Genomic DNA, 16,789 nt, shown 5'->3' with positions numbered 1-16,789 from the left:
GCTATATCTTTAACTCATGTTTTATTTGTAATTTCTCTTTTTATCAAAGAGAAAGCAAGCTTCTGATTGAAAATCTTGACTAGATAGCAATAGTATTTTATAGCAATATTTTGTTTTCATGCATTTATCTTCTTGATAACCATGTAACCTATATATTTTAAGAGATTTCAGATATTCCACTTAAGATACTGATCAGATTTAAAGAAAAATATTAAGTAAATAATAATATGGTACTTGAACTTATAGAAATCATGAAATAATTGCATGAATCATGTTTGGGAAATTCTGATAATGAATCAAACTGGTAACATGTCATAATGATAACATATATATAAATAATATAAAGTTAGTATAAATTTTTACCTTCTGTTATGTCAAATAATCCTCAGAAGGAAATCACCTACAAGTTACTGTAGTACCTGAATATCTGAGCTATTTAGAAATACAACATAGTTTATTTTTATTACATCTGGTATAGATACTATTAAGAATTGACTACTAAGAACTTTATTTATTTTAGACTTTATTTCACATTAGGTCATTAGTAAAGAAGCTCAACTACTGGTATTTGCAATCCCTATTTTTGAAATTTTGCCTTCCCAATACTATATCCGAGCAGTTTCTGATAGATGGTTAGGAGCAGAGGCTGTTTGTATTATCAACTTCGAACATCTGATTCTACCAGACAGGCATCAGCCCCATACAGGTAACAAATTGAACATTAATGTGTTGATGTGAATTATTGACTTCCCAAAATTGTTATTTTAATTAATGTTGAGAAGTATAAAGTTGTTTTATTCTGAATCAAAGTCCAACTTACTTGACAAAATTGTTTCTAAACTGTATGTTCAAAATTTTCAAAATCAAATATGTATATGTAGATAGTCAAATTGTGGACCTTTAATTTTTGTTTATTTAAGTTCCAAAAGCATTAAAGTAGGCTTAGTCAATTCTGATAATCATAGTAATGAGGAGAGTTACTATTTCTGTGTTACTGGACTTTCATCTGTACATATAATCATTATTTCTCCATATAGCCTTCCTTTTTCATTGCAATTGTCATTTATCATTTAATCTGTATTCTCTGTGAAAGTTTTGAGATATCTCTTTTTTCTTACATTTAGTCCAATTCACATAAACTTAATTCTAGTACAGGTTATCTTTTATCCAAAATGTTTAAAACCCGAAGTGTTTCAAATTTCACATTTTTTTTTTAGATTTTGGAATGTTTGTATATATATATATATATATAACAAATTATTAAAAGGGATATATAGTAAGAGCATTCAGCAGGATTTTTTATTGTTGTAATGTATAAACTCTAGGTTTTCATAAAATGAACAAATGCCTTTCTATTTTGATTTATTAAAAAAGCAAAATTTCATGAATAAATCTTTGCAGTGATACTTTCAAGTACCCCTGAAATCTATTTCAAAAACATCTTGAAACTAGTATACCAATTTCATTTCTTGAGAATTCATAATTGATGAGTATTGATTTTCAGAGGTCCTTAATTTACTTTACAGACATAAATTAGGAGTCAAATTTTCTTTCCCATGTATATTTCAGACAAACTGCTTGACTTTTCAGAATAAAAATGTTATTCTGACTACTTTAAATAGCATGCTATTTGACAGTCCTTTCAGAAGTGAAAGGAAACCTAAATATGACTTTATAATCTTTCATTTTGTCAAATGTACACCTTATTCATATTATTCATTGAGATAATTTTTATACTACATCTCAATTTCTCTTTGATATCTTGGCATAGCAAAACCAAAAAATTTTATCAAAATAGAATGATATTGAGACTGTATAATCTAGTAATCTACTTATTGCAGAGGGTCTTTCTGGTCTTATTTCATCAAATGTGTTTATGTGATATCTAGAATCTCATAAGTTCAAAATATGTGGACGTGATGATGTTTTAACTTAAAATATATGCTTCCAATATCATTGCTAGGTTTCTTTCTTTCATTAAAATACTTAATTCCACATACATTAGCATTATATGTTAATGCCAATTTAATAATTTTTTTTCTTAAGCAACCAAATACATATCAACGTATTTATATAATTAGCTGATGTAGTATAAACATACCATCTAGGTAAAATCACTGTAATAGATCATCTTAATTTAACATTGTCAATAACTGTGCATTTGACATTGTACAATGTTTAATTTTAATCTTTTATTTAAAAAAAATATGTTTGATTAACATTGCATGCCTTATCATGCGATGTCTTCCTCCTTCCTGGATTTCCAGAGCTACAGAAAATTTAAACAATCATAATCAGACATAGAGAGTATGAAGTTAGCTCTCAGCTATCGTTGTAATAGAATAGAGCAATGGGTGGGGAAAAGATAACTTCTTAAAGTCATCTTTTTATTTTGTTTTTTTTTTCCTTTAGGGACAAGGTACCCAGGATTGAACCCAAAGGGCACTTAACCACTGAAGCACATCCCCAGTCTTTTTATTATTATTATTTTGAGAGATAGGATATCACTAAATTGCTGAGGCTGTCTTTCAACTTGGGATCTTTCTGTCTCAGCCTCTGAGCTGCTGGAATTACAGGCCTGTGCCATCATGCCCAACTAAGTTAATTTTTATTTTAAGTATATTTTTTAGAAGAAAATTTACCATATTTTTCATTTTGCAACCATACTATAAAGGTCAGATCAAGGTGTCCTCTTAACTGATTTTTTATATCTTCTTTTTTAAACTTTGTAATAATTATCAAATTTCTTCAGCACCCAGTCCATATTATGAGAAGCAACCAAATCTAGTGTCTTTCAATACATAAATTTACTTTGCAGACATAAATTTCCCCAATGATTAGTGAAAGTAAGAAGACCTGTACCCTTTAAGGAGAGTTTTTTGTTTTGTTTTGTTTTGTTTTGTTTTGTTTTGTTTTACTCAGTCATGCTGTGTTCTGAAACTACTATCCTTGTTCCTTCCTGAATAATGCTAAATTCATTTTTGTTTCCATTGGCCATACCAAAAGATCCCTCAGCTACTCAGGATTGGTCAGTGTGTAGCAGATCAAATCTCTTGTTAGTGACCTTTCCAATACTGCTGTTTACAAATGGTTTTCATTGATTTATTTTTGTACCATAACATACATACTTTCATGTACTTTTATTCAAGTTATTTCCCTTTTTGGAAGAGAAATATATAGTTGGTTTATAGGGGATTCTTCAATAAAAGTGTTCTATTTATCAGTTATGTTAAATGTAGTGACTGAATAAGATGTGTCACTGGTGTATAAGAACTTATATTAAATATGTTCTTCTCTAGAGATAATTAGGAAATGTTATTCTTTAAAATACAGTATTCAGTATTGTGCATGTTTTTTCAGTTTTTTTTTTCAGAAGTACCTCTTGGATCTTTTCAGAATTACTGGATCTTCAGCCTTTGCCAATTATGGCTTTGGGATGTAATGCATTTGAAGCCCTGTACAACTTCAGCCACTTTAACCCTGTGAAGACACAGATATTTTATACACTGTATCACACAGACTGTAGTGTCCTAGTTGGAGCACCCACTGGATCAAGAAAGACTGTTGCAGCTGAATTAGCTATTTTCAGAGTCTTCAACAAGTATCCCTCCTCAAAGGTATTTTGAACATATTGTGTGCTTATTATATTCAGTTAGAAAAGATAGTTAATGTCTCTAAACTAGCCAGGTCCAAATAACCTGACATACCCTGGTGAATAGCTTTGTTATACTCTCAGTGAATTTTCCAGGCGGCCAGATCAGTATTAGAATAATTTGTTGCAAAAAACTTGATATCAACTTTGGAGTCTTCTAGGTGAATTTCTCATGTATATAGTGCTCACACATCCTCATATCTATAATTCATGGGTACTTCTTTTATAAGATAATTAATTCTTAGCTGTACTTGTTAGGTATATAATGATTCATAATCATTCTTTGGATATGAATGAAATGCTAATACTTTAAAACACTTCAATTATACACAGGAAATATAGACATAATTTATGCTACATTCCTCCAAATATTGATATTATCAATTAATGTCAAATAACACCAGAATCAAATAAGTATTGATTTTTAATTTTTTTAAAACATGATATTTAGTAAATTTTCCCCAATACTATTTTATTTTTAATAAAAATGATTTATATTTGAGGTGTTCAATATGATACTTAAATATACATATAAATTATAAAATAATTGCTAGAATCAAGATAGCTAGATATCCATCACTTCAGATAATCACATATTTTTGCAGTGGGAACATTTAATATCTAGTTAGCAAATTTCAAGTCTATTAATACGATATTATTAAATACAGTCACCCTTCTGTACCTTAGATGTCTAGAACTTGTTTTACATAAATGAAACTTTGTATCCTTTAAGCAATATCTCCTCATATCCCCCACTTTCACCCCCTCTTAACCATTATTTTAATCTGCTTCTATGAATTTGACTTTTTATTATTGCACCTGTTAGTGAAATTATTCAGTGCTTTGTTGTTTTCAGCTTATTTCTCTTAACACATGTATAGTATTGCAAATGGCAAGATTTTCTTCTTTTGTAAAGCTGAAAGATCTCCCATTGTGTTTCAGTTTCTTTTTTTCATCCATCTTGGGTCACTTAGACTGTTTCTTTATCTTGGCTTTTCTAATCAATGATGTAATAAACATAGAGTGTACATGTCTTTGGGATATTTATCTCATTTCTTTTGGATATGTGTTCAAAAGTAGAATTCCTATGATGATGATGATGTTTTCCATGTGTAATTTCTTAATGCTGTCCATGTGCATTTTCCATAATGGCTTCCCCAACTACATTTCTACCAGCAGTGTGTAGCAGTTTCCTTTTCTCCACATCCTTGCCAATACTTTCATTGTTTTAATAATATTCATTCTAACAGATGTGAGGTGTTGACTCATTGTGATTTTTTAAAAAGTATTTATTTTTTAGTTGTTGTTGGATACAATACCTTTATTTTATTTATTTATTTTTATGTGGTGCTGAGGATGGAACCCAGGGCCTCTCACATGCTTGATGTGTGCTCTACCACTGAGCCACAACCCCAGCCCTCACTGGGATTTTGATCTGCATTTCCGCAATGATTGGTGAAAGTAAGCACCTTTTCGTGTCTCTTAGCCATTCTGTATTTCAACAGAATGATATCTATTGGCTTCATTTGTCCCTCCACCTTTTTTTTCTATAATAGAATTTTTAGCCTTTTTGTTCTTGGGCTATATAATATAAGTTCCTTATAGGTTTTGGATATTAACACCTTACTAACATCTGCAAGTATTTTCTCCTATTACATATGTTATTTTTTAAATTCATTGATGGCTTCCTTTTCTGTGCAGAAGGTTTGTAGCTTTGGTGCACCCCTATTTGTTTATTTGCACCTTTTTTTCCTGTGTCCTTGGGAACATATTCAAAAACTCATTGCTAAGACCAGTGTCAAGATCTTTTCCCCTGTTTTCTTCTAGGAGTTTTATGGTTTCATATCTTACATCTAAGTTTTTAGTAAATTTTGAGATGATTTTTGCATAGGGTGTAAGACAAGGTTCCAGTTTCATTCTGTTAAATGTAGATGTTCAGTTTTCTCAACACCATTTATTGAAGCCTATCCTTTTCCTTCTTGGTATTCTTGTCAGATTAGTGACAGGATGTGTGTTTATTTCTAGACTCTATTCTGTTCTGTTAGTCTATGTGTATATGTTGGTGCCAGCACCATACTATCTTAATTATTGAAGCTTTGTACTATAATTTGTAGTCAAGAAGTAGAATGCCTCTAACTTTATTCTTTCTCAAGATTTCTTTGGTTTTTTGGTTCTTCATGGTTCCTTAATAATTTAGATTTTTTCTATCTCTAAGAAAAATGCTATTGGCATTTGTTAGGGATTACATTGAATCTGAAGATTGTTCTGAGTAGTTAGTTTCTTACTTTTTTCAGTTAAACATTTAATTTTATTTTATATGCTTATAAAACAGCATAATGTGTCTCAGATTATAATAAAGTCTACTTTACTGGAAAGTGGAAGGTGGAAAAGGAGACTGTGATCCAGAATGGGTAGACACTTTTTTATTCTTTATGATGGCAAGTTTCACAACTTCACTGGACCTTTATTCCTTGGTGAAATAGATGAACTATGATTGCACACACTTATTCTGGTTCTCATTGTTGAGGAATATTTTCTGTTGTTGTCAGTACTCCTTGAATAAATGTAGGAACAGGGCAAACTTAATTTAACTAAATAAAACTCCAAAGAAAACATAATGATTTCATTACATGAAATCAATCAGGGGCTTCCAAATTTTTCCACAGTTTGTCAAAGAAAGAAAATCAGGTTTTTGTTTTACCCCCACTACCAATTTATTGTGTGACACAAGGGATATCACAACTTCTCTGGAACTTTTTCCTAAAAAAATTGTATTAAATCATTTCTAAAGTCCCCATCATTTCTGAAATTCTAGAATTCTTTGATTTCAGCTATAACCTTATGAAAAAGAAAGGGTTTTTTTCTTTTTTATCATTATTATTTTTTACATGACAGTAGAGTATATTTTGAAATATTATACATACATAGAATAAGTGTAACTTGTTACAATTAGGATACTGTTATTGTGGTTGTACATGATGTAGTGTTACACTGGTCATTCATTTTTATATGAGTATAGGAATGATATTCCATATTCATTCTACTGTCTTTCCTATTGCAGTCACCCCCTCCCTTTGCTTCATTTACCTTTGCCTAGTCCAGTGAATTTTGAACCCCCCCCCCACTTTGTTGTGACTTATCATCGACGTATCAGAAAGAACATTCTGCCTTTGGATTTTTGTGACTGACTTATTTAATTTAGCGTGATATTCTTTATTTCCATTTTCTTACAAGCAAATGCCATAATTTCATTCTTCTTTATGACTAAGTAATATTCCATTGTGTATATATACCACAATTTTTTCATCCATTCATCTCTTCAAGGGCACCTAGGTTAGTATCATAGCTATTTTGAATTGAGCTGCTATAAACTTTGAAGTAGCTGTGTCACTGTAGTATGCTGATTTTAAGTCCTTTGGATATAAAGAAAGGAGTGGAATAACAGGGTCAAATGGTAGTTCCATTCCAAGTTTTCTTTTTTTAAATTATTTCTTACATACATGACAATAGTGGAGTGCAATACATTCATAATTTTTTGTATTACGATTCTTAATACACCTTTATACCACAATTTATCAAATCTCTGTATTTATAGTGTTGACTCTAGCTCAGCAGTTCCTTTGACACAGAATGTACAACCAGTCCAAGTTTTCTAAGGAATCTCCAGACTGCTTTCTGAGTGTTTGCACCAATTTGCACTCCCACCAACAATGTATAAATGAACCTCTGCCATTCTGACTGTGGTGAGATAGAATTTCAGTGTAGCTTTGATTTGTGTTTCTCTAATTGCTAGAAATGTTGAACATTTTTTCATATATTTTTTGACCATTCATATTTTTTCTTCTGAGTAGTGCCTGTTTAGTTCCTTAACCCATTTGTCAATTGGGTTATTTGTTTTTGTTGTTGTTGTTGTTATTTACTTATTTATTTGGTTAAGTTTGTTGATTTCTGTATATATCCTGGAGATCAATGCTCTGTCTGAGATGCTGGTGGCAAAGATTTTCTTCCATATTGTAGGCTCTCTGTTCACATTCTTGATTGTTTCCTTTGCTGTGAAGAAACTTTTTATTGATTTTTTATTGATTCTTTATTTCATTTCTTGTGCTTTAGGAATCTTATTGAGGAAGTCCTAAGCCAACATGGTGAAGCATTGTAATGCATTCTGCTGTCATATATTTTAAAAAATCAAAAGGAAAAGTTAATACTCTAGTTTGAGACATTTTTTAAACAAGTGCTATTTTAGTGAATAATGTATTTTATAAAATTGGAACAGCTAAAATATATGACTTATCTGCCAGACAGACTACTATAAAGATAAGGAGATAGAGTCAGTCCTTGTAGGCTCAGTCATATAAAGGTACATACTACCAGGATCCCCAGCTTGTTTACCTAGACCACCCCCATCCTTACCTCCTATTAGTTAACACACTTCTGAAGAGTAAAATGAACTTGCCCACTGAATTGAGAAGGCCCCCACCTTCCAGTGTGACCTAAGTTGTAGGATCGGATTTTGACCTTCTCTCCTGGCCTTCCTATAACTGCACACCTCTTTTGATGGACCTATACTTTCCATCCCATGCATCTCCTTTGCCCATCTACTACTGCCCAGTGTAGAAATCAACAACAAAAAGATCAAAGAAAATTCCTGTTAGAAAGAATGGGTTGATTTAGGATGTTCATCTTATAATAGAGGAACTTTAAAATAGTCATTTGTCCATTAGTATCCACTCTGTAGCATAGTATATTAGGTACTAATATAGTAAGTAGAACATTTCATTTTACGCTCATAGATCACCTAAAAGGAAATATGATACCTTTTTTGTGGGGGGGATTGTTGTTGGAGAACTCAGGTTCATGATTCCGGCATACCCAGATGAGCTAGTGCTCTGAAATTCTGGGCCCCGAGCTGAGGTTACGTGGAACTTTTGTAGGAAATTTGATATCATTTCTTTTAACCATTACAACATTGGTGAGTTTAAATTACTGAACTGTGTGGCCAAGAATCTTGCACAGGAATTCTTCAATAAGTAGTACACAGATGCAGAATGAATGCAGTGAAATACCTCCAAGCGACATCACAAGTGACCTTCACCACAGGCAGCAGTTTCCTCAAAAAATGTAAGCTTACATTTCTAAGAGCTATATTAAAAAACAAACAAACAAACAAAAACTAGCACTTAAACTACACTGTTACAGGGACCAGTAATTAAGTAACACTCTTACAAAGACCAAAACTGTAAATTAATGTAATGTAATGTAAACCAATGTTTCTTCTTCATTTCTCCCTCTGATGCCTGTCTGTATCATATAAGGCATTATATGTGTTATAAAGTGTTATAAAGCTGGATATTTAAGGTCTTCCTGATCAGAAGTCAGGACCATCTTTAGTTTTGTTGCTTTTAGGCATGACGTTACAAACTGGACCAGGCAGTTTAACATGTAAGGAGTGAATATAAGGCCTGCGAGTGTCATAGCAAGGGCTCTTGCCAGGGGCAAGAGCCAGGCTTCCTGGGGCCAGGTTCACCTCTTGAATTTTTCAAGTTTCCATTGTCATGGCAACGCCAGATCACCTTCACCCATGCTGACCTGTTCCAATTGGATTACAGATTTTATGGTTAGAAGGAAGCTTTTTTTTTTTTAATCTCTCAAATTTTCAGAATCTGGTCTCTGGCAGTTAACAGATAGTTTGCTAAAGAATGTGACATTCTGTCCACTTAGGCCAGGCAGGGCTGCAAGTATCTTGCTTCTTGGAAAAGAAAGCATGTGGAGGTGAAATATGATACCCTTCTATTAGTGAGGAGCTTAGCTTCAGTAGCTTAGGTTCAGAAGTATAACTCTTCCTGAGTTATAAATGAGACAGAATTAGGATACAAATCTGTGTGTGTGTGTGACATCAAAACTTGTGTTTTATCTTCTGTTTTGTACAGTAACTTAGGCAGAATTTATTATAATTCTTATAATTTTTTAATCTATATTCTTTTGTTTGTTAGTTTGTTACTGAGGATTGAACCCAGGGATGCTTAACCACTGAGCCATATACCCAGCCCTTTTTATTTTTTAAGACAGGGTCTTGCCAAGATGCTTAGGACCTTAATTACATTATTGAGGCTGGTTTTGAACTTAAAATCCTCCTGCCCCAGCCTCCTGAGCCACTCTGACTATAAGCATGTACCATGGGCTTTCCAGTGTTCTTTAGTAAAACAGGTATTTTTTGAGTGTTCTTTGCTAGGGCTGGAGTTATAGAAAATAATCCCAGATTCTTGCTATCAAAGAACCTATAGTTCAAAGGACAAATGTGTAAACAAAAAGTCATGCTATAATAATGATGGCATTCCTCAAAAGCAGCAAAGGCATAGAGAAAGGACTAAATCCATCTGAAAGAATCAGTGAAGGGCTGGGGATGTGGCTCAAGCGGTAGCGTGCTCGCCTGGCATGCATGCAGCCTGGGTTAGATCCTCAGCACCACATGCAAACAAAGATGTTGTGTCCACCGAAAACTAAAAAAATTAAATAAATAAATATTAAAAATTCTCTCTATCTCTCTCTCTCTCTCTCTCTCTCTCTCTCTCTCTCTCTCTCTCTCTCTTAAAAAAAAAGAATCAGTGATGTTTCAGTAGTGTTTAAGCTAGACCCAAAGAATGAATAGGAATTTCTCAGGTGAACAAAAGGAATGATATTTGTTTTACAAAATAAATAAATAAAAGCAAGGGTAAATGTGAAAAAATACCAGTAATTTTCTAGTGCTCTATGTGAGGGGATGGCCAGAGAGAAAAGTAAGGACCAGATAAATCAAGGACCAAATAGATAGTGGGGTGTTGACCATCTGTAATGCAGAGAGACATGTTAGTTTTGTTCTCCTTACCAAATGATGGCATTGAAGAAATTTAAGCAGGAGAATGACATGACCAGTTTTACCCCTTTACAAATTCAATTTGAAAAAAATATAAAGTACAAATTAAAGAAAACTTATGAGATTGAGAATAAAGGAAATTTATATAATGTTTCAGCAGAGACAGGAGCATCAGTATCAAGTAGTGGGGAGGAGACAACAGGAGCACCAGGGCGGGGTGATCAGAGAGAAAAGGGGAATAATATTCGGTTTACCACACAAGCCTCAAAACCTTTTATCATCCCGGATTCTTGATCTACCCACCTGCCTTTTCTGTAAACTAATAAAAGATAATAGTTTTTCAATTCGTGATATGGCCGTTCATTTACTCCACATGATAAGCACTTATTTTGCTTTTTTTTTTTTTTTACATTTTCACATCTAGATCATAAAATAAAAAATTCTGGGGAAGACTCATAAATTTTATGCAATCTTTCAACTTTATCGTCAAAACTTCAAAGTTAAGAACATATGGTTCATTCATCCAGCTGTCTTAGTATGTGAATTTTTGGTCTGGAATTTATTTCCAGTCAAGTTGTAATGTAAAATCACACATAAAATTGCCATACTTACTCCACATTACAAGTTATGATATTGAATTAGGTATAATTTTTCATTTTTCTTTTCCTTTTCCCTTAGCAAGTCTTAAAAGTTACAACTAGTGAACTACTTTTTTCTGTATGTAGCATATATTCATCATAACCTGCTTGTTTCCTATACTTCACAGAAAAAGTGCATTTTTCTTCTTTGTAAAAAAAAATATAAATATGTCTTCTCTGGATTCATAAATATGTACATTCATATGTGTACACACAGTCATACATGAACATAAAGACACATATATTTATTTATTTATTTTAAAGAGAGAGTGAGAGAGAGAGAGAGAGAGAGAGAGAGAGAGAGAATTTTTAATATTTATTTTTTAGTTCTTGGCAGACACAACATCTTTGTTGGTATGCGGTGCTGAGGATCAAACCCGGGCCGCACACATGCCAGGCGAGCGCACTACCACTTGAGCCACATCCCCAGCCCAAGACACATATATTTATTACACCAACATTCAGGCTTTATGATGTATAACTAGCAGGTTAGCAGGTACTAAAAATCATTTTGACCATCCTTTAACACTAATTAGGGTATGCAAAAACTTTATTCTATTTCCCTGTAATGTATATAAAGAGATCATAGGTTAGTTTAACCAAATTTATTAAAATAGTTTACTTTTTGTAAATTAGAAAACACAGAATTGGAAATTTGCAACTTAGAAGAATGTGTTTCTGTCAAAATTCTTAGAAGTACAGGAAATTGATTTTACTAGAACAGCTTAAAATTATTTCAAAATTAATAGATTTTTGTTCAATATTTTTTAAATATTTTGCTGTCAGTGAGATATTTACCATTAAAGTATCATTGTAATGCTTTGCTAGGTACATCCAAAAATAAGAGAGTGGAGTCTTAAAACTGTATGAAATAACTGCCTAAGATCATAATATTAACTTATGTGTCTTTAAGACAGCATTCTCCAGAATCTAATTTAATTGAAATGGCTTTGCCTGTGTAAACTTCTAAGACTTCACTGTTTAAACTAATAAGATTTCACTGTTTAGTTTTGCCTTAAGCAAATGCAGCATTTTGTTTGTTCATAAAACTTTGGATTAAATGTATAGACTGATATGAATAGCTCTCCATCATTCCACATGTACCACTGGCAATTGCCCCTTTGCCTAGGATGTGGTGTATTATTGTCATTGAGAACAAGACTCTATTCTTAACTTGCTTTTTGGGAAAAATGAGTATTTCACAAGAAAACCTTCTCTCTCCTTACCATCATAAATAGTTTTCAAATTTAAAAGACTCTGTGAAGGGCCTGGGGTTGTAGCTTAGTGGTGGAGCACTTACCAAGCATGCATAAGGCACTGGGTTCAATTCTCAGCAGTGTGTATAAATAAATAAATAAAAAGGTTTATCAACAACTAAAAAGAATTGTTTTAAAAAAGAAGAAATGCAACTACTAGTATTCTTGATATAGTGAATTATTAAGTATTTGTTTTCAAAGTACAATGAGGTTTTACTCTTAAAATTAGCTTAGGGTTTGACTTTTTGTAGGATGTTACAGGAAATTCATTTTGCTTTCCTCATCCAACTGTAGTTTATTCTGTTTTTATTTGGATGAATAGTAATTTAGTGATAAAATGATTGATTTTTTGTTTTTGTTTGTTTTGTTAAAGCTAATGTAAGATTTCCAATGGGAGAGGGTGAATGCCTTGATGTTCTTGTAACATGTGCTCTTTGCCTATTCAGGCAATGGTGGATGTGGCTGCAAACAAAGGTTGGCTGGTGACTGCCCTGAATACCACCAATCTCGTTCAGATGTTGATCCAGGGCCGGTGGTTAAAAGATTCTTCTCTTCTTACCTACCAAACATAGAACAGCACCATCTTCACCTTTTCAGGTAATTGTCTTAATTTGCAATGTAATTTTTTAAAAGTTTTTTAATGAATTTTTTGGGGGGAGGAGTGGGTATTTTGGGGAATCAGACCCAGGGCTTCATGCATGCTAGGCTGTACCACTGAGCTATACCCCCAGATTCCCCAAAATTCCCTTATTAAAATACATATAGACACTGGAATTTCATGTGGTGCCTACAATATTGATTCTTTGGAGTAAAAATGCCCCTTTCCCAGAAGGAGACCTGCCCTCAGTACCAAGATGAACCACAATTCATTTTAACCTTCTCCTACCTAAATTGTGTGTTCTCCCTTTACAATATTAAATGTTTCTATTTTAACTGCATTTATTTCTATACATTATCAGCTTTATTTAAGAAAACATTATTAAGTGCTTTGTGATCTAAAACCAAGATAAATTGGCAGCTTCTGTTAAGTAGAAGAGACTGAGGGATCTGAAATCCATTGTCCAAAGTAAACCATGGGGAGCTGGGGTTACGGCTTAGTGGTAGGGCTCACCTAGCGCATGCAAGGTGCTGGGTTCAAGCCTCAGAACTACAGAAAAATAAATAAATAAAATAAAGATATGTGTCCTATGACAACTAAAAGAAAATGTTTTTTTTTTAAAAAATAGTAAATTATGGATCTGAAATGTCCAAAACTAGATAGTCAGGTGTAGTGGTAGTTCAAGATATAATCTGTACTGAGTTTATAATAGTATCAAATAATTTAACACTTAGGTCTCACATACATGGCTGCAAATGTTTCAACAAGGAAAAGAACATTACAAGCTAGATTGAAAGTGTTTAAATGAAAATATCCTTTCACACCAATGTTTCACAGCAGTTGAGATACCTTGCAGCCAGAATGTTATTTCAAAGTTATGGAGATAACCAAAATAGTCTGGCTTGCCATCATGCACCCTCTACCTCTTGTCAGCTGCATGAGGATCACAGTTATTTAAGCCATCCAAGTACAGATGCCAACAAAAACCTCAGGAACACCTGGGGTGCCCTAAGAAAAATCCCTAATTTGAATCAAGTGTACTGGGTGACAGGGTGACAGATATGCTTGAGTCCCTACCATAGGATGTCCCTGGAAACTAACAGACACATTCAGAGAGTGAGCCATAGCAGCAACAGGTGACAGGGAGAGAAGGTAGATATATCTACAACTTGTCAGAAGCTCTTCTGGTAAGGTTCTGAAGGTTATGTGAGTTGGATTTCAGCAGTATAGAAAGCACATTAAAGGCACAACCTCACACAGCATCATCTATGAGGGAATCTGCTGGAGGGTGTAGGAGATTTGGTCCAATTTTCTTATCACACTTAAAAATTCAATATTAATATAATTTCGACTATATTTTCTTCTTACTATAACATTTAGGTGGCTCGTGTTCCTGTGATCTGGCACAACTTAAAATTATCTCAAAGATCTCCAAAGTGTACTTTAAATTCTGTGCTCCCCAAACTTAAAATTTAAAATTTTATTCAAGTAATTATAGTAGACACTTGCACACATTCACCAAAATCATGTCAGGGTTTCACATCCGCACTTTTATCTCCATGGAAACATTGTTTCACATCAGTGCTTCCTATAGAAAGACATCCACTGCATATGAACTCTTTTAAGTATTTACTGAACCTGATACATTATTTACAGTTTACAGATTTCATACAAGGATAGTGATACTGCCTTAGGTTGATATAAAGAATGTTAGCCAATATTTAAAACTTAATATAATGGCCTATAAAGAGTTATATCATAATTTTTTAACAATTGTTAATATCATACACACCAATGTTATCAGAAAATCTTACTTGTGCTTTGAAAGAGTTATTTTGTTGGTGTTGATATAATTTCTAAGGAAATGGAAACCAGTTATAAAGTGCTCACGTGCTAGGTGCCATACCTCCATTGAGTGCCTCCCTGAACTGATTCATGCCTGTGTAGGGAAAGACCATATATTCAGCTCCATGGTCGAGAAGGAGCTACAGGCCACCAAAACAAAGCAGGTAAGGCCGCCTTACTCTGTGAAGTTGTACCAAGAGTTTTCTAACTTAGGGCTTGAAGTCAGTCCCACCTGTGTTTAAATTCTGTCTTTGCCATTTACTAACCATGGAAACATTATATATATCTTATGACATTCTTGTGAAAGTTAAGCAAAATAGTATTGTGTAAACTGCTTTATATAGTTCTTGACATAGAATAATAATTGAACAAATGATAGTAATAGTGCTTAATAACATTACTGGCATTATGAGAACTTGTTCAGCATAAGGCTTTCAAGCTCACTTTGGAAGGCTCCATTTAGCCTTTCCATCACCAGATTGCATTACCCATGAGCCTTACTCCAACTCTTCTAGGGAGTTTTGCCCTTTTTATGGTAGGGTATATTTTCATCTAATTCCTTCAATTACTTGTTTATGTTCCACTCTTATTTTAATTACATTATTATTCCTATATTCAAAGAGATTCTTTCAAATAAACCCCTTATTTGTTCACTATGTAACTTATAAGGAAAGTTAAATCTAAACAATTTTTGGAAGGCCAAAAACCAAATGAACAATGCCAGATACTTGGCTTTCTAGCCTTTTAAGTCTTAAGCAGTTTTACCCTAAATGTGTCAAAGTGAATGTTCAGGATTTATAACATGATTATATTGATTTGTATTTACACATATTAAAGAAACTTTTAAAGCATGTCTCTTTATCTTTCCAAGTAAAACTTTTTTTTTGAACAAGACTTGTAATAATTAGTTCAGGGAGAATTCACAAGTAAACTTATTTAATTTATTGGCATAAATTTCCATTCTGTTATCTTTAAAACCAAATGCAAATTGGCTCTGTCTGATATGATGATGGTTATTTGGCTCAAAAGTTCTTCAATTTGCAGAGCAATCTGGTGTTGGCTTTGCAGTGAGGTGATCCCAGGTAACATAGAATCCTGAATTATTCCAGAAATTAGTATGTTTAAAGCATCAATTTAAGTGCTAATTGCAGTAGTAATGAGAAAAAGCAGTACAACTGTGAGATTTGCATCTCCTACCCCATCAGTATGCCTGGAACAGTTGCTGACTGGCAGAGGATTTGGCTGCTAATTAAATAATTGTATGCATGGCAGTGCTCTTGCCTGATTCAATAGATGAAGATTAATCCTCAGATAGATATGTTTGGCTGGTATTGAAATATCTTAGCAGTTTCTTTTAAAAAAGCTCATGTTTTATATACATAAATATACATATATACCAAATAAATATATGTGTACACATTATAAGTTAAAACATAATAATAAGTCCTACAAAAAGATGTCATATGTAAATATAAGACAGTTAGACATTTGGAAGCTTTGTAAAGAAAAATATCAGTGAGTTGCTAATATCAGAAAACCTCATATTGGTGACTAATTTAATGGTATGAGTACAAAAGCATATGAAGTCCTGCTTTGTGTGGTAAATATTACTTGCTTTGTTTCACAAAATTAAATGTTTTGCAGAAATTGTATATTTAAGTGTTCCCTCGACCACTTTTCTGTGTCGGCCAATATTAGAATATTAATTGGTGCAGCTTCTGAACTCAGTGACTTTTGGTTCTAGTAGGAGATACACCATCATTTGTACTTGAAGTACATTTTGTAGCCTGACAATTTCAATTTCAGAAGTCTCGTTGTAGGCATAATTTCAAATTCACAAGACAAGTTACAGGATTGGAGTTGAATTGAAATTTTGCATTGGATCTATTTTTTATCTTTATTTTTTTTTAATTCCTAAGTGATAGTTTGGTTCATCAGGGCTACTGCATT

General features: G+C 33.0%; 1 pseudogene; it reads left to right on the top strand.

The window, feature by feature from the left end:
• Positions 1–16,789, top strand: part of LOC144252475 (activating signal cointegrator 1 complex subunit 3-like) — a 43,181-nt pseudogene that overhangs the window by 22,155 nt on the left and 4,237 nt on the right.

This window comes from Urocitellus parryii, unplaced genomic scaffold, assembly GCF_045843805.1.
Source record: "Urocitellus parryii isolate mUroPar1 unplaced genomic scaffold, mUroPar1.hap1 Scaffold_43, whole genome shotgun sequence".
In the NCBI taxonomy this organism is placed as follows: domain Eukaryota; kingdom Metazoa; phylum Chordata; class Mammalia; order Rodentia; family Sciuridae; genus Urocitellus; species Urocitellus parryii.
The sequence above is the reverse complement of the archived record's forward strand: the minus strand, read 5'-3'. Positions and strand labels throughout refer to the sequence as shown.